Source organism: Sus scrofa, chromosome 10 (genome assembly GCF_054392235.1).
Source record: "Sus scrofa isolate SSC_HxYL_T2T_F1_AM1 chromosome 10, Sscrofa_HxYL_maternal_Yorkshire_Landrace_v2.0, whole genome shotgun sequence".
NCBI classification, from domain to species: domain Eukaryota; kingdom Metazoa; phylum Chordata; class Mammalia; order Artiodactyla; family Suidae; genus Sus; species Sus scrofa.
The window spans coordinates 94,374,436-94,394,435 of record NC_139392.1 but is presented as its reverse complement, the minus strand read 5'-3'; the positions used below and the strand labels follow the sequence as shown (position 1 = coordinate 94,394,435).

At 49.9% G+C, this 20,000-nt stretch overlaps 1 protein-coding gene across 4 annotated transcripts in view; it reads left to right on the top strand.

Annotated features, from left to right (window-relative positions):
• The window catches only part of LOC106505220 (uncharacterized), a 71,246-nt gene extending 51,518 nt beyond the window's left edge, over nt 1–19,728 (top strand). Inside the window, exons 8-14 of one of the 4 annotated variants that reach the window (XM_084980617.1) lie at nt 6,561–6,764; nt 7,800–8,047; nt 8,202–9,993; nt 10,538–10,676; nt 10,812–10,905; nt 15,733–15,907; nt 18,108–19,728. The gene's annotated coding sequence lies outside the window, so the exon portion shown is untranslated. Of the gene's footprint in view, nt 1–6,560; nt 6,765–7,799; nt 10,084–10,537; nt 10,677–10,811; nt 10,906–15,573; nt 15,908–18,107 lie in introns of all 4 variants that reach the window. The other 3 variants (XM_084980616.1, XM_084980619.1, XM_084980618.1) reach the window with 3 other exon arrangements.
• Nucleotides 19,729–20,000: the final 272 nt, after the last annotated feature.

Here is a 20,000-nt window from a genome sequence, read left to right as displayed (position 1 = left end):
TTTCCGCAGGAAGAGCATCTCCTGTCCTCCCAAGGGCACCGTCTTTAAGGCATTAGCCTGCTGCGCCTCCTTCAGCAGTAAAAGCTGGTTTTCCTCCTTTGCTCAAAACTGACTCTGCATTTCTGTCCGGCACTGGAGGACAGAGGCCAAGTTTCAGTGACAGTACTGCCTCCCAGGGAGACACCTGTGCTGTTGTCCGAGCAGGATTCAGGTACCTGGCGAGTGGGCTTGGGTTCATGAAGTCACGTGGCAGTGATGCCCCGAGGAAGCCCCCAGCCTCTGGCCTTGGTGGTTTGGCCCGAGGGGCATTCGGCGGACACAGTAGCCCCTGAGGACCTGGGGTTCAGCCTGCCTGCTCCTGCCCACGCCTGGGTCGTCACCCTGTGTCCCGCTCGGTGCAGCCGCAGAGCTGCCAGACAGATGGGCCCCTCGACGGCCCTGGGTCCTTGGAGGAGGCACCTGTGAGGGATGATCGAGTCCTGACAGCCTGAGGGCGGGAGACTGGACTCTGAGCTGGACCCGGTCAGGAGCCCTGGAAGCACGCAGCCTTGAGGGAGTGTGCTAAGGCCACCTGGACAGAGCAGGTGAGTGAACCCCGGGAAGGCCTCAGGGAGGGGGATCCTCCTGGATGGGCAGGTGTGGAAATCTCCTGTCGGGCTGCCTCCCGTGCAGGCCCCCCCGCCCCCCGCCCCTGCCCGTCTGGAGTGTCTGCCCGCTCTTAGGTCTCCCTGCCTTGCGTGCCTGGGGCCGCTTTGCAGACCGGCTCCATCCAAGTTGTGCTCCTGCCCAGCCCCCGTCCCTGTGCGCTCCCATCACCGAAACTCGGCCTCTGTCCACTGGCGCAGAGAGAAATGCAGAGACAGTTTGGGGTAAAGAAGAAAAATAGCTTTTATTACTTTGCCTGGCGAAGGAGGCCACCGCAGGCTAATGCCGGAAAGATGTGTCCTCCTCGGGGAAGAACTGCGGGGAGGTGTATTGTCTAAAAGAAAAACAGCAGGTTTGGGGTAGAGGGGCCTTCTTTGGGGGAATTGGGCATCAGAGCTGGTGGCAGGAGATCTCGGCTTGACCACGATGCTGGTCTTGTGTCTGTGCCCAGAGGGACACAGCCGATTGTCCCAGAGGACATGCTGGTCAGAGATCCGAAGAAACCCGGCGAGTTCCTGAAACACACCCTGTGCTGGTGACCGAACCCACAGGCGGCTGCCGAGGGCGCCGCGTCCTTGGTCACGGGCGACTGTGTTTAGGATGCACCCAGCGAGGGAGAAGCACAGGGTTGGCCCCAGGGTGTTCAGTTTTAAGAATTCGTTTCGAAAAGAAGCACGAGGACTCTCCCTTTGCTCTTAGGTGTGTAGGAGGCCCCCCGCATTACGTGAACCCCTTGAGAGGGAACCGGGATCCCGCCCCAAGGCCGTGCTCTTGTCGCCTGACTGGTTCTCCCTCCCCTGATCGGCAGCCGTCCGAGCCTGCCCCTGGGAACTCGGGGAAGGCCGTGGAGGTGAATGAGGCCCGTTCCTAAGAACAAGAAATGGGGGACACGGAAGGGCTTGTGTGCCCAGGAGCCCCCACAGGGCCCGGCTGGGTTTTCACTCCTCAGCCGAGAATGTCAGCATCCGCAACACGGGAGGCAAACACCAAACCGCGTCTTGGCAGAACCGCACGAACAGGCGAGGTTCTTGAAGACCAGTCCCTTTCAGCCCCTCGAGAAATAGACACGTGCTGAAGACGTAAATCCGGCCCGTCCCCCCGGGAGGAGCTGTCAGGGGCTCCATCCCGCAAAGCCTGATCTTACTTTTGAGTATCACCAAGGAACCCGAGAGATTGGCCCGTAGGCTCGTGAAGTCCTGTCTTCAATGGAAAACGTACGGTGGCATCTTGAATTGGGGAGAGACGAGGCATCGGGACTCTCCACACGGTGTTTGCTGACCTTTTTCGGCATGAGCTGGTGTTCCCGAGAGCCATCGGTTTGATTCGCAAACGCTGGTTGAGAACCTTCTCCGGCCACACACAGGAAGGAAAGTGGCTCTTGCTCTGGGCCCCGTGTGTGGACGTTAATGTACAGATCTCAGTGAAAAAGCCGAAGCGGCGTCCCTGGCATTTTAAGTTCTGTCCTCTGGAATCTTAATAAAACACCCGTCAATTTTGTATCACGATCCCGAGGCACTGAGCAGCCTGTTTGGGTAATACCCCCCCAGAGTGTAGTTTTCTACATATTTGGTCTTTGTTCACTGCTCCTGGATGTGAGAAAGTTTCTTTTTAGGTAGCCGTGTCTTCCTCTTAATGTCTGCAGGCCGAGGTGTGTCACTGATGCAGACACATCGGAGCAAAGATTTACTCCAAAAAGGGGGTTACTTTCCGGTGCACCTGCGGACCCGTAACGATGCTTGCTCAGTGTGGCCAGTGAGAAAGGGGCATAGTTTCAACGCCATAGGTGGTCTGCTCTGTTTTAGCGCTAGCATGGGAATTTAGGCATCCTAAATGTGTGACAAATACCCTTTGTCATAGAAGGTCTGACACGCGAGCTATTTTGGCACCGGTGATACTTAACATGACTTTGAAATAGATCTTTACGGAAATACCAAGTACCCTGTGCCCTAGAAATGGGACTCTTCCCCCTGCTCACGAACCTGAGACTTAACAGTCCTACGTGATCTCGTTTGGAAGTCGGCGGTCACGTGGGTTAAAGGGTGCTCTGGCGTGAGAGGCCTCCAGCCCTCCCTCTGAGGAGGTGTACACACCTAGGCTCTCAGACACGGTGGGGACTTGAATACGGGCCGAGCAACAGGCACATGGTTGGCGTTTTCCGAATTCTCACCTGTCCTGGGCTTCTGTGCTCCCCCCACAAGCCGGAGCAGGAGCGCAGCTTACAAGGCGGCTCGTCGGAGGCAGGCGGTGGCCCGTGTTCAGGACCCAAGACCCGCCCTGTGGATTCGCTTGCCCAGTGGCTTTTCTTTGAATGTAGCTGTTTCTTCGGCGGCTCTGCCCTCCCCAGTGACCCAGGGTACAGGAGAGCAGTTAGGGATGCGTGTCACGCTGAGATGGTTCCCAGTGGAGCTTTGGATGATGTCGGGTGCACTCCCGGGAGTGAGAAGGTGCAGGGTCCCGGAAGCGCCTTGGCCTGTGACGGGGCGGGGGCGGCTGCGGAAACGCAGACCTTGGGGGCCGCGAGGCTGCCCTGCTGCCAGTGGCACTTCTCCACGGCTGATTGTGGCGTCGCTGTGCCCTCAGAGGAAGGACCCTTTATTAATCCAGTGTCTGAGTGCAAAAAAAGGGAAGCCACGGCCACAAGGACCGTTTGTGGCGTCTTTTTCTCTACTTTCAAGGACAGTAATAAACTTCTGGGCAGCGGGTGTGGGGGGGAGGCTGTGCAGAGACTGGGCCAAACTGGTCAGACGTTTGCAAAGTGCTTTCTCTGCTAAAAATGGCTAATTTAGAATTATTTCTCCTGAACAATGGGATTTAGTTGGAAAGTTTAAGAATTTAAGGTGCATATTTTATTCCATACTGAAATCTGAGATATCTACCTAACATTTATATATTCCTGTCTGATTCAGTGTTCCTGATTTTAAAAATTCAAAGTGCATTTTAATTCAAAAAAACTTGTTGTATTAAAAACCCATATGGATTAGAAGTGACAAGGGACTTAAGTATATTATAAAATCAACTTACAGGAACACATATTTACGGCAGATGTTTGTTTTTTAGAAGAAATCTAAAGTATACTGAGGCATGGTTATTTTAAAATGTTAAACTTCAAATTTTTTTAGCCATGCCCCCGGCAAGCAGAAGTCCCCAGGCCAGGGATCGAACCCTTGCCGCTGCAGTGACAACATCAAACCCTTAACCACTAGGCCTCTAGGAAACTCCTAAACCTATTTTGAGATAGACTCCAAGTGCAACCTTCCCAGAAGTGGGGGCCTGTGTGTGGATGTTGACCAAGCCGCATTCTACAGCAAAGGACCAACAAACGGCCAATGGGACAGTTAGAGTTGGCAGACCCCGTGGTCTCTGCCTCAACTGTCCTTGCGGACAAGAGGGCCGCGGCGTACTCGGACGCCCGAGGCAGGGCTATGTTCCAATAGGAACACATGGAGGAGGCAGCAGCCCAGACTTGCTCCGCCGCCACAGTTTGCCAATCCTTGTTACACAGCCATGCGTTTTTTGTTTTTTGTTTGTGTGTGTGTGTGTGTAAAGTATAGTCGGTTTACAGTGTTGTGCCAATTGTTTTCTTTTTAGGGCTGCGCCTGCAGCACATGGAAACTCCCAGTTTAGGGGTCACATCAGAGCTGCGTCTGCTGGCCCACATCGCCAGATCTCAGCTGCATCTGTGACCTACACAGAAACTCGCAGCAGCACCGGATCCTCGGCGCACTGAGCCAGGCCAGGGATTGAACCCACATCCTTGTGGATACCAGTCAGGTTCTTAACCTGCTAAGCTGTTTGTACCAATTTCTGCGGTGGGGCATGGCGACCCAGTCATGCGTACGTGTACGTGCTTTTTCCTGTGCTGCCTTCCGCCATGCTCTCTCCCCAGAGACTGGGGGTAGTTCCCCGGGCTGCCCAGCAGGACCTCATTGCTCATCCCTTCCAAATGGAATCGTCTGCATCCACCAACCCCAAACTCCCAGTCCATCCCATCCCCCCCCCCCCCCGGCAACCACAGGCCTGATCTTTTTCTGTTTTGTAGATGGGTTCATCTGTGCCATATTTTAATACCACATGTGGTACCAAATGTGATCTTATATGGCGTTTGTCTTTCTCTCTGACTAACTAGACTTAGTGTGAGAATCTCTAGTTGTATCCTGGTTGCATCATTTGTAAAGACTTTTCTCCCATTCTCTGGGTTGTCTTTTTTAAATGGCTTCCTTTGCACAAAAGCTTTTAATTAGGTCCTGTTGGTTTATTTCATTCCTTTTTTTGGCTGAGTAATATTCCATTGTGCATAGGTACCACCTCTTAATCCATTCATCTGTCAATGGACATTTACGCTGTTTCTGTGTCTTGGCTGTTGTAAATAATGCTGCAGTGAACATAGAGGTGCATGTATCTTTTTGAATTGTAGTTTTCTCCAGCTAGATGCCCAGGAGTGGGATTGCTGGATCATAAGGTAGTTCTCTGTTTAGATTCTGAGGCACCTCCATTCTGTTTCCATAATGGTTGCACCCGTTTACACTCCCACCAACGGTGTAGGAGGGTCCCTCTTCTCCCCACCCTCTCCAGGATTTTATTTGTAGTCTTAGTAATGGTGGCCGTTCTAACTGGTGTGAGGTGTTACCTCAGTGTAGTTTTGATTTGGATTCCTAATTAGTGATGTTGAGCATCTTTTCCTGTGCCTCTTGGCTGTGTTGTGTTTAGAGAAATGTCTACTTAAGTCTTCTCTTTTTGATTGGGTCCTTTGTTGGTGTTGAACTGTATCAGTGGTTTGTGTATATTGGAGATTAGGCCCTTGTCAGTTGTGTCATTTGCAAAGATTTTTTTCTTCCATTCTGTGGGTTGTCTTGTCATTTTTTTAATGGTTTCCTTTGCACAAAAGCTTTTGAGTTTAATTAGGTCCCACTGGTTTGTTTTTATTGTCATTATTCAACGAGGTGGATCAAACAAGATGTTGCTGTGATTTATGTCAAAGAGCGTTCTGCCTATGTTTTCCTCCAGGAGTTTTATAGCATCTGGCCTTATGTTTAGATCTTTAATCCATTTTGAGTTTATTGTTGTGTATGGTGTCAGCAAATGTTCTAATTTCATTCTTGTGCATGTAGCTTTCCAGTTTTCCCATCACCACTTAACTGAAGAGACTGTTTTTTTCCTCCAAGGTATATGTTCTTGCCTCCTTTGTCATAAATTAGTGACCATAGCTGCCTGGGTTTATTTCTGGGCTTTCTATCCAGCTCCATTGAGTGGTATTTGTGTTTGTGTCGGTATCATACTGTTTTGATGACTATAGCTCTGTAGTATAGTCTGAAGTCAGGGAGCCTCATTCCTCCCATTTCCTACCATTTATCTTTTTCAATATTGCTTCAGTTACTCTGGGTCTTTTGTGTTTCCATACAAATTTTAAAATATTTTGCTCAAGTTCTGTGAAGACTGTCAGTGGTAACTTGGTAGGGATTGTGTTATGCTACCCAAGGCAATCTACAGATCTAGTCATTTTGACAATATGGATTTCTTCAAAGGCACATCTTTTAAGTATGTCAGGAGCTTCAGAATCATCCAGAGTTCCTTCAGGGATGGATTCAGTCCTTATGAAGATTGACTATTACAAATGGGAGGAGGGGTCCTTTAAGGAAAAGACTGCAATCATGACTATAAAACTTAGAGTATTTTGAGTTAGAAATGAAAATACTAAGTATCTCAAACATTACGAAATCTATAAAATGTGTGTATTAATGACACATTGTGAGAGTTTTCCCTCCGGTTTTTCCAGCTGTCCTTTGCACGGGGAGTAGGAAGCTCACTCTAACATGGTTACATTTTAATGTTGAAAATGCAGATGTTACATTGGTAACGTCCTGCAAGTATCTCTAGGCTGTTGGCTTTGCACAGGTCATATCCGATGTCTGTTTCAGAGCTGCACTCTTTGGACCATGACTTCCGTGAACTGGCTTCTGTGCCCCTGCATTTCAAACCTGGCCCTCTCCCTGCTTGCACAGGACAAAGGCCTACTTCAGGGCCTTCTCTGGTCCTGTCCCCCAGGTCCAGGCTCCTAGTGAATCAGCTCGGAGAGGAGCAGACCAGCCATGGGAGTGAGCCTGGAAGGCGTCGTCTCCCAGGTAGGCTGCCCTTGGCCCTGCTGTGATCGTGAAGGCCGCAGAACCATGTCCCGCTAAATCCAGACTAAGCTTGTCACCGTCTTGGGTCCCTTGCCTTGAGGAAAGTCACATTCAAACAAAACAGTAGTCTTGTATGGCAGTAAAGCATCTTTCTTCTGCAGATTTCATGAAATAGTCAATTGTGCATATACCACGAGGCATCCCATGGCCTCGGAGAGGCCGATAGTAAAGTTCCCTGAAGTCTTACGCTTGTCGTGGAGTCATGTTCCATTTCCTTAAAAATGGAGACTTCGGTTCCCAGCCCAGACCTGCTGAAGGTGAATTTCTGGGAAGTGGCTTCAAAGCTCTACACTTTTAACGCACACTGACCTTCCAAGGTAGCCTGGAAGTGCCATGTCCTTTCCAGAACAACGTTCTCCTGGCTGTTCCCTCCCCATGATCTGGGTCTACTTTGAATTTTCAGGGTCAGTAAAAAATTAGGACATTTGGGGATGCATCTAATGCCAGGTGAGTTTTAGCTTTTTTTTTTTTTTTTTTTTTTTTTTTTTTTTTTTTTTTTTTTTTTTTTTTGGCTGTACCCCATCGGATGGGAGTTCCCAGGCCAGGGATCGAATCTGAGCCACAGCTGTGACCTATTGCTGTGGCAATCCTGGATCCTTAGCCTGCTGTGCTGCAGTGAGAACTCAAGAATTTCAATTAAAAAAAAAAATCTCTGGTTTGAATCCGAATAATTTGGATGTAGGGGGTACGTTTGTATTTACCAGTGAGTATAATCACAGATGCTGAGAGATTATGTGTAATATGTTGGTATAGTCATTTCTGTTCATGATTTACCATTTCAAAAGTATGTTTAACCCCTATTGAATAATTTTAATAAGTTTTGAGTCTTCGTGATAACTGTGTTGTCAGTACCTATGTTTATGTGTAGACAAGGGCTGAACCTGAAAGGCAGTTTAAGAATTTTGGCGGAAGAAATTGCCAGATTTGATCAGTTCCCAGATCTCCAGCCTGCTAATTCTAGTCATTTAATTCTAGTCATCTTCTCAATCAGCGGAAAAAAATGAAATTCATGTCTGTCTGCAAAGAAATGAGTGGAAATGAAACGCGTTGTCAGTGCTGAGCTGTCGTGATGACGGCCTGGGCCTGGTGTGATGTGGCTGGTGACTGCAGATACCAAACACCCCCTGCACCCCGGGTCTCCTGAGCACCCCCAAGCAGGACACTCGTCCTCGCTGCCCCGCAGGGAGGTAACCAGCACTATTACCCACTTCATGGACGCAGAAGTTGAAAAACAACGTGGGGAAGGAGCGCCCCCAAAGCCACCCAGCCAGAGCAAAGCCTGCGCTTGCCCCGGGGCATGTGGCTCGAGTTCCTGTTGCCCACACACTGTCAGCCTGGCTCTCGTGCCCACAGGGCCTCCTCACGGAGACGGTGCAGACACCGCAGTTCAGCTCCTAAATGAAGACGGGACCCTCAGGTGTTTCAACCCCCCCAGTAACTGTGATTTCACCCGATTTAACATGTGTCAGTGCATCGCTTTCCTGCCAGTGTCCTCCTGGATGCGCTGGCATTTGTGAAGGCCCACCGAGGCTGGCCACGCATGGTCTCGGCTGTCACCCATGCCAATGGGGAGATTTTGTGTTTTCCCCCAAGTACGTGGACAGTAGGACACAACTCAAGCTGAGAAGCGGATGAAATGGCCTAATGTGTAAATGTTTCTGAAAACAGACCCCTGGTGGTGGGTGGCCAGCACGTGGCAGCTGCCGTGAGCTCTCCCTTCCCTGATCCCGGAGAACGTTCGCGACGTGCCCGGTCACCGAAGGGCTGCTCCTAAGTGCCCATCACCTTCCTGCTGTTTCCCAGGCAGTGACTTGTGCCATCTTTGCCGACACTTGCTGACCCGGCCGCCGTGTGCTCACCGAAAGTCACCTCTAAGGGAAGCCTCTCGACGGTCAAGGTCTCCGTGCCTTTTTCCTCCCATGGGGCTCCTCCAGTTTCGGAGGATTAGAGCCGGAATCGCCTGGGACCGAATAGCTAGTTCAATAAACTGCCTAAGAGAACCATCCTGCCCTTTCTCTTCCTATCTGCTTCCTGGCTTGCGTTTCTGCGCCGCCGTCCCAATCAATGCTGCTTTCTTGGTAATTAAAGGCTCCGGGGCTCGGAGGTGGGCCTCCTGCAGGACCCTTTATCTGCAGAGACCTGGCCCTGCGCCTTTGCCTCCACTGCCCTTGACTCTGTGGCCACGGCCGGCAATCGCGCTGCTCTCTGCCCCAAATCGACGGCTCTGTCGGGTGGACTCTTTAAAGGATCTCTGCTCATGCGGTTCCGGCGGCCCACCCTGGGCATCGCTGCTGACTGTGCCTGCTGGTTTGCGTTTCTTCTCTTCGTGCTGAACTGAATCCCCTTCAACCCATCGTCAGTCTTTTCTGGACACATCCATTCCCCTTGAATTATGTTCACCTGTCTGTCAGCTTCTGACAGAGTGACTCCAGAAAATACTCTTCAGTTTCAGAAGCTCCTGCTCTAACGCTCCCTTTCCTTTGATCAGTATCTGCATGAAAAGTGAACATGTGACATGTGCTGCATGACAGCACACATGTGACGATGTGATTAGAAATATCCCAACACGCTATGACAATAAGCTGCCTGCCTTTACATCTGCTGCAGAAAGCCAGCTCTGTAGTTGCATGCAGGTCATAAGTAACTTGAGAGACCTTGGAAGGAGCTGGAAAATACTTGGCCTGCTTCCTCAGACACCTCCACTCGCTGAGGCTGGAAGCTTTGCTATAAATCGTGCAAAATGGCAGCAAGAGGTGACTGAGCCGCGGGGAAGCCCAGACTCCACTTCTACACAATGGCCTCGGAGCCCGCCAGCGGGATGCGTGGGGGAGAGGAACGAGCGCGGAAGAGCAACGAAGCCGGAAAAGGAACCGTGTGGTTTTCAAGACTGTCCTGTGATGAAAAGGCCTTCATAGTGGCTCAGCGACAGCAGTGCCAGTAGCCGGCCACTGCTCCGACTACCGCTGTCACCATCACCCACTGGCAACTGACAGTCGCCTCCTTCGGCAGAAACCACCAACCATGGACCGTTACCAGCCACCACCTCCTACGGAGCGACTGCAAACCGCTCTCCCCATTGACCACGGACCACCCTCCCACTTCCCACAACCAGCCACCACGCGTTCCCGCATCGCCACGACCGACCACGACTGTAACGGCCCCTCACTTGGTGGGAGTCCGTGGGGGGGGCTCGGGTGGTAGAAAGCCAGGCTGTTGGGCGTTGACAACCAAAGCTAACAAGGAGTTAAAGACCAAACGTGTAGGTTCCTGCAGGGGAATTCATGGGGGTCTCGGGAGGGTTATCGCGGTACCTCTTGACATAAAGTACTAGAGTGGAGCTTCTGTCATGGCTCAGCAGCAACAAACCCGACTAGCATCCGTGAGGATGCGGCTTCGATCCCTGGCCTCGCTCAGTGGGATAAAGATCTGGCATCGCTGTGGTGTAGGTCACATGTGTGCTTTTGATCCCACATTGCTGTGGTTGTGGTATAGACCGGCAGCTACAGCTCCACTTCGACCCCTAGCCTGGGAACTTTCACATGCTGCAGGCACAGCCCTAAAAAGCAAAATAACAAAACCGGCATAACCGAAGATTTGTAGCCATGGTGGAAAATGGCACGTTTAAAAACAGAAGTTGTTTTTGCTGTGATGCAATCTCAAAAGCAGGAGAGTCGAGGATCTAGAGCTCTAAGTCAAACTACTCGTATTCGCAGGTAGAGACGCTAAAGTCGGTGTAGACCCTGCTGGCTCCATGCTGAAATCAAAAGCCTTTTCACCACACCAGCTGCCACGGCCTTATTTTTTCAACAGGCACTACCAGTATTCAGTGAGGAGTTCAGCATACAGCTCCAGGTGGGTCTCTGAATTTTCCACTTCCAGCTTCACCAATCTAAAAGCTGCCTGGGTGATTGTATGTACTGGTAAGGAGGGAAAAGGGAAACAAAAGAATCAATAAAAGATTATATAACTGCATTTCTTATCTTCCAGTGCTGAAACTATCCGTAGAAAATCTAGTTATCAGAAGACTTCCAACCTTGACAGGGTTAGTCCCCATTCGCAGGAGACAAGTCTGATTTCCAAGGTAGTATTATGATCACATTATGGAGTTGTAGCGGGTACCTTTTAATTTGGTTGTCAAGGGAGACAGGGAGCGATAATTAAGGCTAAAAGATGGAGAATGGAAGCCTTATTAAAGGGTATATTGAAGATGGGAATTTGATCTGAGAATTAGATGATGATGAGAGTTTTTAATGCAGCTGTGGCATCTTGAGTGACAGAGGAACTGAGCAGGTAATTACAACGACAGGCGTCTCCCGTAATCTTTACAATCCCAAACTCTCCGTCACATCCATTTAAATGGACGTTTATGAAGCCTGCACACTTACAGCCTCGCCACATTGGAAATGTGTTTGTTTATTGTCCACAGGAAATCATTTTAGGGGAGCAAATAGCAGTGAAAGCCATCACGCCTGTCTTTTGCTTGTCTTTTTAACTTGGAAAATTAATAATATGAGATTAATCTGAGGGCAGCTGCCTTTATGAAAGCTGATTGATCCTCAGCAGCCAAGCATTATTATGTTTATCAGTGGGAAGGTCAACGGAGGCCTGTAAAAGTCACAGCTGATTCATGAGTCCCTACATTGAGCAAAGGATTTGGGGGGGAAAAAAAAAGAGGCTTGTGTGGTGTTAGAAGTGAGAAAATCAGTCTTGCTTGCATTGCTGAAACGGGAATTTTCGGGAACGGATTTTAAACAACTTTGGACATCGTTATTTCAAGATGTCTGTTCAGCAGAGATAGCAGTACCTCATTACCACGCATGCCGAAGACCTATTTTAAGAAGTACTTTGCTGCACAAAGATTAATTTACCACATCGTATTTTTTTGTCCCAGTAACACTAATATAAATAATTGTGGTACCTTAAATTGGCATTATATTTTGATAGCCTGGTTTTTAATACACAAGGAAGTGTTCAGCAGGGCTGTTCAGAAACACGGAGACCTGGGGACCACGCTGGATTTAAACCCGGTTCTTGTCCCGATCGAGTGCGGTGGCTGCAGGGGCTTCATCGTGATGAGCATGGGACCGGGGCTGTTCTGCACACGTCTCAAAAATAGCAGTTTCTGCTTGTGGTTGAAGCTGTGTCAGAATCTGCAAACTACCCTCATTAAGACGTGCTCCTTGGAGTTCCCGTCGTGGCACAGTGGTTAAGGAACCTGACTAGGAACCAGGAGGTTGCAGATTTGATCCCTGACCTCGCTCAGTGGGTTAAGCATCTGGCATTGTCATGAGCTGTGGTGTAGGTCGCAGATGCCCCATGTTGCTGTGAGCTGTGGGCGTAGGCTGGTGGTTACAGCTCTGATTAGACCCCTAGCCTGGAAACCTCTGTATGCTGTGGGTGCGGCCCTAGAAAAGACCAAAAAAAAAAAAAAATCCTTCATTTCCGTCTGTTAATATGCTGCTATTGCTCTTAGGCTTAGCAAGTGTCTGTACGCATATGCAGGGGCTAGGGCTCTGAAATGGCACCTAGCAGGTGTGCAGTTTTCCTGAGCTCGCCTAGTAACGACAGGTGTGGGTGTTCTCATGCCTACTAAATAGAGGTCACTAGACAGGACCTCGAGCTGACAGCACAAGAAGTTGTGGTTAATATCAGACGTTGAAAATACTGAAGTAATATATCTATATTTGGGGTAGGAATTGGGGAAAATGAAGTAGGTGCTGATCAGCATAAAACTATGATTTAGGGACAGGGTGATTTAAAACCAGAAACGGGGAGTTCCTGTTGTGGCGCAGCAGAAACAAATCCAACTAGTATCCATGAGGATGCGGGTTAAGGATCCAGCGTTGCTGTGGCTGTGGTGTAGGTCGCAGCCGCGGCTCGGATCCTGCGTGGCTGTGGTGTAGGCCAGTGGCTGTAGCTCTGATTTGACCCCTAGCCAGGGAACTTCATCTGAGGGTGCGGCCACTAAGAAGACAAACAATGACATGATTGAGATACTTAACTCTGAGGGCACAAAAGCAGATAAGAGGATACTTTAGAGAAAGTTTGCATTCCCAGTGGTTTCTAAATCATGTGCATGTATTTCTGTGATAAAATATTTGAAATCCTTTAAAATACCTTGGATGCTTAAAAGTTGTTCGGTATCTTTTAAATTTATGGTACCGTATATGCCGCGATAAGCTCCCAGTCGCTATGTTGGGCGATTCGGTTTATCTTTTGTGAAAGTAGATATTCCGAAAAAGCTGTCTTGCACCCTCGTGGTTCTTAGGATGTGACGCTATACCTCGTTGGTCCATTTAACTTGGCTTCCTGTGTCCCAGGCTCGGGTTGCGGTCCCTAATGCAGACGTGTGTTGGGTGTCGGACTATCCACCTAGGAAAGGCCGAGTCCCACATGCCCTGCGGTGCTGGGGGAGACGCCGGCCTGCTGTCACCCTCGCGGCGCCACCGCCTTCGGGGCGCTGTGTACGCCCCCCCGCAGAGAGCGCCCTCCGCTCTCAGGACCTGCACCTGCCCGGCTGCTGCTGCGCAGGCGTCCAGGGACCTGCGGCTCTGGCGGTTCCACACGCGTGCCCCGGGGCGAAGGCTTGATGGATGGCTGCGTGTTCACCCTCCGTGGGGCGTTCGTCAGGTCAGTTGAAGGAAGATGGCCGAGACGCCCTTGCGATGGGGACAATTCGATCCGGGAAGCTCGTAAATTATGAGGTCGTCTCAGCGGATGTCTCTCAAGCCCCTCCCTCCAGTGCGCGTGGGAGCACCGTGGCCGGGGCAGAGTGGGGAGGCCGGTGGACCTTCGGGCCCCGGCGCGGCGGTGGCCTGTGCCTCCCTCTCCCCTGAGCTCGTGGTCCCCTCCCTGCCTCGCACCCCTGCTGCTCTCCCAACACGCAGACCGTGCCCGGAAGTTGGAGCAGTGACCAGCGAGGCAGAGACATTTCCTAACTTCATGGAACTTGGGCGGGGTGGGGGGAGGCCGCTTTCCTGGCCTTGACGCCTCTTTAACTCGCCTCTGCAAAGTCTGAAGTGTGAACGAGCATCCAACCAAGTGTCCAGGGATGGAGCTTAATTAGCAAACTCCAAATATTAGATGGGAGAAAATACGAACAAATTTCGCCTAGAAAATGCTGGAATAGAGTGAGAATGGTTTGATACGCCAAACGTAAAACAAAGTAGTGCACGCTTGGTGTGTGAGCGATAAAGGAGGGAAACCGCGCTGAAAACCGGAAGAGGAAGCATCGGCCGCGGGGGGCTGGGGGGCTCTCAAAATCCAGGCGGAACAGCTGGATTGTACTCAGGTTTACTGTGAGAAACTTGACGGGTAGAGGCAGACACGCACGTACACACATCTGTAAAGAAACGGGTGAACAAAGCGAGGGAGACAAATCCAGAACGTTGATATTTCAAAAAGGAATTACTGATGTTTGGAGAAACCACACCTGTGAATTAATTTCATCAGGTGTAAATGCAGGTGAGTTAATTTCAATTTCAGATTAGATTTTAAAACATTCAAGGGTGCCGCGGCAAACAGGTATGAAAAATGCTGAAAACGGGCACAAAACTACCTTTGGTTCAACTGTAAGGTCCAGTTGGGTTTATGGAAAATTTTCTTAAGTATTAAAGAACTGCCTTGAGCGTGGCATTTTTCCCCAGAGCATTGAGAATTGGCGTGTAACTGCATGTATGGGACCTGTTGGTTTAGGATGCAGACACATGCATATGTGATATGCATGTGGGGTGGACTCGTGTGGTTATGTACAAATACTGGTTTTGTCAGATCGCATGGCTCTGATAATCAGAAAGACACATTTTCTGGAGGAAACCGCAGATCTCTCTCCCTATTAACGGGAAAGTAAAATGCTTCAACTCTTAGAAATTCAATCTTGATATTTAAAAAGGATACCTGACTGTAAAACATGAAGATATTCATGTAGCTTGACAGTAGAATGTTATAAATGTTACCATGTTAAAGTATAGGAGTTCCCATCGTGGCGCAGTGGCTAACGAATCCGACTAGGAACCAGGAGGTTGAGGGTTCCATCCCTGGCCTTGCTAGTGGGTTAAGGATCTGGCATTGCCGTGAGCTGTGGTGTAGGTCGCAGACGAGGCTCGGATCCCGCGTTGCTGTGGCTGTGGTGGAGGCCGGTGGCTACAGCTCCGATTCAACCCCTACCCTGGGAAGCTCCATATGCCACGGGTGCAGCCCTAGAAAAGGCAAAAAGACCAAAAGTTAAAATACATCTCATTAGCTTTATAAAAAGCACTTGAAAGAATATAATTTCAAATGTGTATATAAAAATCACAAAATGCATAAGGATACTCCATTTTAAGCCATTTAATTCCATCCATTCTGCTTTGTTCCTGAAATTTTGAATATCCTTTGCCTTACGTAGCTCCTTAAAATCTTGTTAAAATAATGTATCAATGTCTCACTGGATCTCTTCAGGCATTTTCTTTGAGGGTATGTTTGCACCATGCATTATGTTCTCCAAACATGTTCCAATCTTCATAGTCGATAAACTTGTGCATGTATACGGTTATTCATGGTACAGTGTTAAATGTGTGTATATCTGCATATGTGAAAACACATTATGCAAAGCGCTGTCTCCCAGCAGCCACTTGCTTATATAAAATACTAAGTACGTTCTGTCCTAAGTGACACGAGAGTGCGCGGTAACGAGACGGGAACGTTTACTTAGAAGAAGGCTGACAGCAGGAGAGAAGATGCTTTAGCTGCTGTTGTATTTTGCCCACAGTATAAATCAGAGCCACCTTTCTAAAATCAGCTTCTGAGAACCACTCTCAAGTCGGCAGAAACCATCATAAAAAGACCCTTAAGGGGGGAGAAATAACATGTGCCAAGAGTTGACTGTTTGCCAGAAAGAAGGACGAGAACCTCTGCTCTTTTTCTCCAGAAAATAGCAGTGAAATGAAGGGGCGGCCAAGAGTGGCGGCCCCTGCAGCTCGGGCTGGAGTCTGGCTTATCCGGAAGGATGTGTGAAGACCTTTCTGGAAAGCCCGCTCGCGAATGTGGTCGGTGTCTGTCTAGTGCCCGGAGTTTTACAGACGCCACGTTGCCGGTTCTGCCAGGTGAGTCGTTCTGGGCACACTTTTTGGAAGCAGATGGTGGGAAAAGATGATTTTCTATTTGTGTTGGGAGGACAGAGCAGCCAACCTCAGAGGAGGCAGGGTCGGGGTTCGGGGAACGAGTGGGGGTCTCCCACGTGATGGTGGCGCCCAGGGCCTTCCCCGGTGATGGCATCATCAGGGCGGTGATGGCAGGGGACATTCGCAGTCTGATGAAGGGGTACCATCCTAAACCTATTGGGAACTCGTGCAACACCCAAGACAAAAGGGGTTAAAACCGGCAGAGGTTTAAGGGTGAACAGATCCTTCTGCGAAGACGACATCCAGATGGCCAATGAAAGTGCGGGCCGCTCGCCACCTCCCAGCTGTCAAGGGCTGTTCTCAAAAAGACGGGTGGGCGAGGGTGTGGGGAAAAGGCACCCCTTGATCCCTGTTGGGACGTGGGGAGCGGTGTGGAGCTTCCGTAGGAATCTCAGCCCAGAGCTGCCCTGTGACCCAGCAACCCCACCCGTGAGGAAGTCCTCAGAAACTGACGCCGGGATCCCGAAGGGACGCCTGCCTCCCCGTGTTCACAGCAGCCTCGATGTGGAAGCGTCCTGAGGGCTGATGGACCAAGTGGCAGAAAAAATGAGGCCCCTCCATCCAACGAGATCTTACTCTGCCTTAGGAGGAGAGGCTGCCGTTGGTGACGCCGTGGGCCCAATGGGGCGGGTCGGACGTGGGACCGGCTCCGCCTGATGGGACTAGGAAGAGGGACCTACTCCTCAGACCCACAGATGCAGGGTGGCGGCTGCTGTGAGGAGAGGGAGACGGGCGGGCCTGGTCGCAGGGCGCAGGGTGTCGGTGATGGGAGATGGCAGCCCGGGGATCCGCTGCACCGCGGGGCAGCTGCCGCTCACTGCGCTGGGGGTGCCTCAGAATATGCGGCAAGGTCGGTCCCAAGAGTGCCTGTCACTGTAAATGATCGGGAAGAGGGAGGGGGGCGTGGAGGTGATGGGTAGTTCACAGCACAGCTGGACACTTGTCCCCGGACTCACCAAGTCGTGTACCGTTTGTCAGAGTATGTCGGTAATACCTCAGTACAGTGGGGTTTTTTGGACCAAAAGGAAAGCAGTGTGGACTGGAGACGCCTCCGGGCAGGGATGCAGGGGGCCGGGTGTTTGGTGGACAGTGACTGTCTGTGAAGGGCCTGTTTCACTGCTGCATGTGACGGTCTGTCCACCCTCTGTGATTCTGCTGGACACCGTGTTGTGGGGAAAGCAGCGACTGCCACCCTTGTTTATCATTTTTCCTGCTTCAGCATCAGAGCGAGACGTTTTGGTATTAGCATTTTTGCCTTTAAAATGCCACCAAGTCGTTCTTATTTAAACGAGCATGAATTTTCCAACTGATTATTAAAGGTTTGCCTAGACCGATAAACAAAAGAGCAAAAGGCGAGTCGCTGGTAGGAATGCAGACTCTATATAGACAGCATGAGCCATCGTTTCAGCCACTGGCCTGGACCATCCTGCTTTATAACGTGTGGATTCTACATTATGTACAAAACTTAACTTGCGTGTCTCCCCCCACCTTGTCTTTTTAGAGCTGCACCCGCGACCTATGGAGGTTCCCACCAGCTACACCACAGCTCACGGCAATGCCAGATCCTTAACCCACTGAGCAAGGCCAGGGATCGAACCTGGAACCTCATGGAAACAGCCGGGTTCGTTAACCACTGAGCCGACGGGAACTCCCAAATATTTCCCTTTTACTCTGTTATTGTTTATATAACTCAAATGTGCAAACACTGTCGCAGATTGCTGTAGCTTTTGTCTTACTGTTAATGCCAATATAGTCCTCGCTATTTCAAAATATATTTGAAATTCAGGGAGTTCCCGTCGTGGCTCAGTGGTTAACAAATCCAACTAGGAACCATGAGGTTGCAGGTTTGATCCCTGGCCTCGCTCAGTGGGTTAAGGATCTGGTGTTGCCGTGAGCTGTGGTGTAGGTCGCAGACTCGGCTCGGATCTGGCATTGCTGTGACTGGTGTAGGCCAGTGGCTACAGCTCTGACTGGACCCCTAGCGTGGGAACCTCCACATGCTGCAGGTGCGGCCCTAGAAAAGACAAATTCAAAGAAATGGGTAGATAGTGTGGCTCTGTGTGTCGTGAGAGTCCAGTAGGCTTCAGAGGCTCACCGAACTCATTTGCTGTATGATTCGCAGTGACTGAGTGAGAGGCTGTTGAGACAAATGATGAGTGTTTTTGATGATACATGCAGGATTTTGGAAGAGTCCACACGTGTGACTGCTGGCGACACAGAAACAGAAAAAAGATATTCTCAACATAAACCAGGGCAATTCAATATGTGGCCTTGGAATTGACCCCAATGGTGGAAGTTTATAGGTTCATTCAATGTGGTTAAAAGCAAAAGCTTGCTCAGTTGTGAAGGGTTAATGATGAAGATGAGGAAACCTCAGTCATGAGACACAGCGAACGAAAATGGTCTTAAAATCGTGCCCGAAAGACAGTGGTTTAGTTCATATTGAAAGACTGACCTCATGCTGGCAGCAGGGCGCACTCAAACTGCGTCTGAGTGATGCTAGGACCAGGGCGCAGGCTGTGTGGACCCGAATGAGAAGGGGGAAACCGCAAGAGGATACCCATGACTGTGTTTTGTGCTTAAGTAAAAACTATTAAGGGGCCAAATCGTAACAACCCTCTCTGGGGGAGTCGACGTTCCTGACCACGGAAAGCAGAGAACTTTCCGGATTCCGACCTGCCGCGTCCGGGGCGGTGGAGGCCTGGGCAAGCCTGGGTCCTCTGTGGGGCTTCTCTCCCCAGTTCAGAGTGATGATCTGGGTCCGGCTGTTGCTGCGTTACCTCCCATGGGGCGGATGCGTCTCACCTCCAGGAACTGTAAAGCTGCTGGGAATTCCTAGTCGCCGAATGGACACGGGCCAGTATTCACTGGAGCCTGTCTGGGTCCATCCCCATGGAGGCCTAGACAGCAGAGACGACGTGAATGTGGGCTTTGTGGGCAGAGTAGACGGATCAAACCCTGGCCCCTTCATTTAGTATCTGCATGACTGTGGACAACTACTTCAGTCCCCCGCCAGCTGCAGCGTGTGAACAGCCAGAAATCTCATTTCCAGGCCAAATGCACAAAGCCCAGGTCTCAGTTTTGTTGCAGTGAGGTGGGCGAGGTGAATGGTGCTTCTGTGTGAAAGCTGTGTGTTCTCTACGCGGAGTCTAATCCAGGTTACTCATTCTCAAAATCAAATGACAGCACACACAGAAGATAACTAATGTTCTATATAATTCCGTCACTTAATGGTTGGAATTTGTATTTGTTCAAATTTTTGGTCCTAAGTAAAGTCTGAAGCCATTAAGACGTTTTTCACCTGCCGAAACGATTAAACTTTGTGTTTTTCGTGATCCTATTAGACACATCCTTAAGGTTTATTCTGACAGAATAGGATGTAAACTAGCTTAGCTGTTGTCAACGCCATGTCTTAAGGGGAGAATTTCTTTCATTGTATTATTTCCTGCATTAGTTCCAGTGCACTTCTTTGTAAACTTAAGATTATAAAGTTAAAAAAATTGTCACAGTCTCTAAAGAAAAGATGCATTTCGGGCTATATCAAATTGCTCTAGACTTGGTATATAAATATCTTCATGTATGTACCTACCTCTCTATCTAATCTTTAAATGTAAAACTGTAGATACAATTTTCTTTGGAAGAGTTGGATCTTCAGCTGAGTTTGTAAAGAAGAAAAAAGCCAATTGTGGAAAATGGAATACTGGTTGTCAAATAAAATAAGGTATGTTGATGTTTTTGAAAAATGATAATGTAATTTTTATTTTTTATTCTGTTCAAAAATCACCTGCGCCTTGGACCCTGGGCGTGGACACAACAGGTCTGGGAGGTTTAGATGCTCTTGCTCTCTCCTCGTGGGGGCGTCTCCGTTGCTGGGGGCTCTGGGAGGTTGAGGCTCCTAGAATCCCGGCCCAGCGTGATGTCGCATGTGTGCCCCTGAGTCACTGTCTCGTCTCCAGGCAGTGGGGGTGTGTTTACCGTCCAGGCGGAGAGCTGTAGGAGGAGAGGACTTGGATTC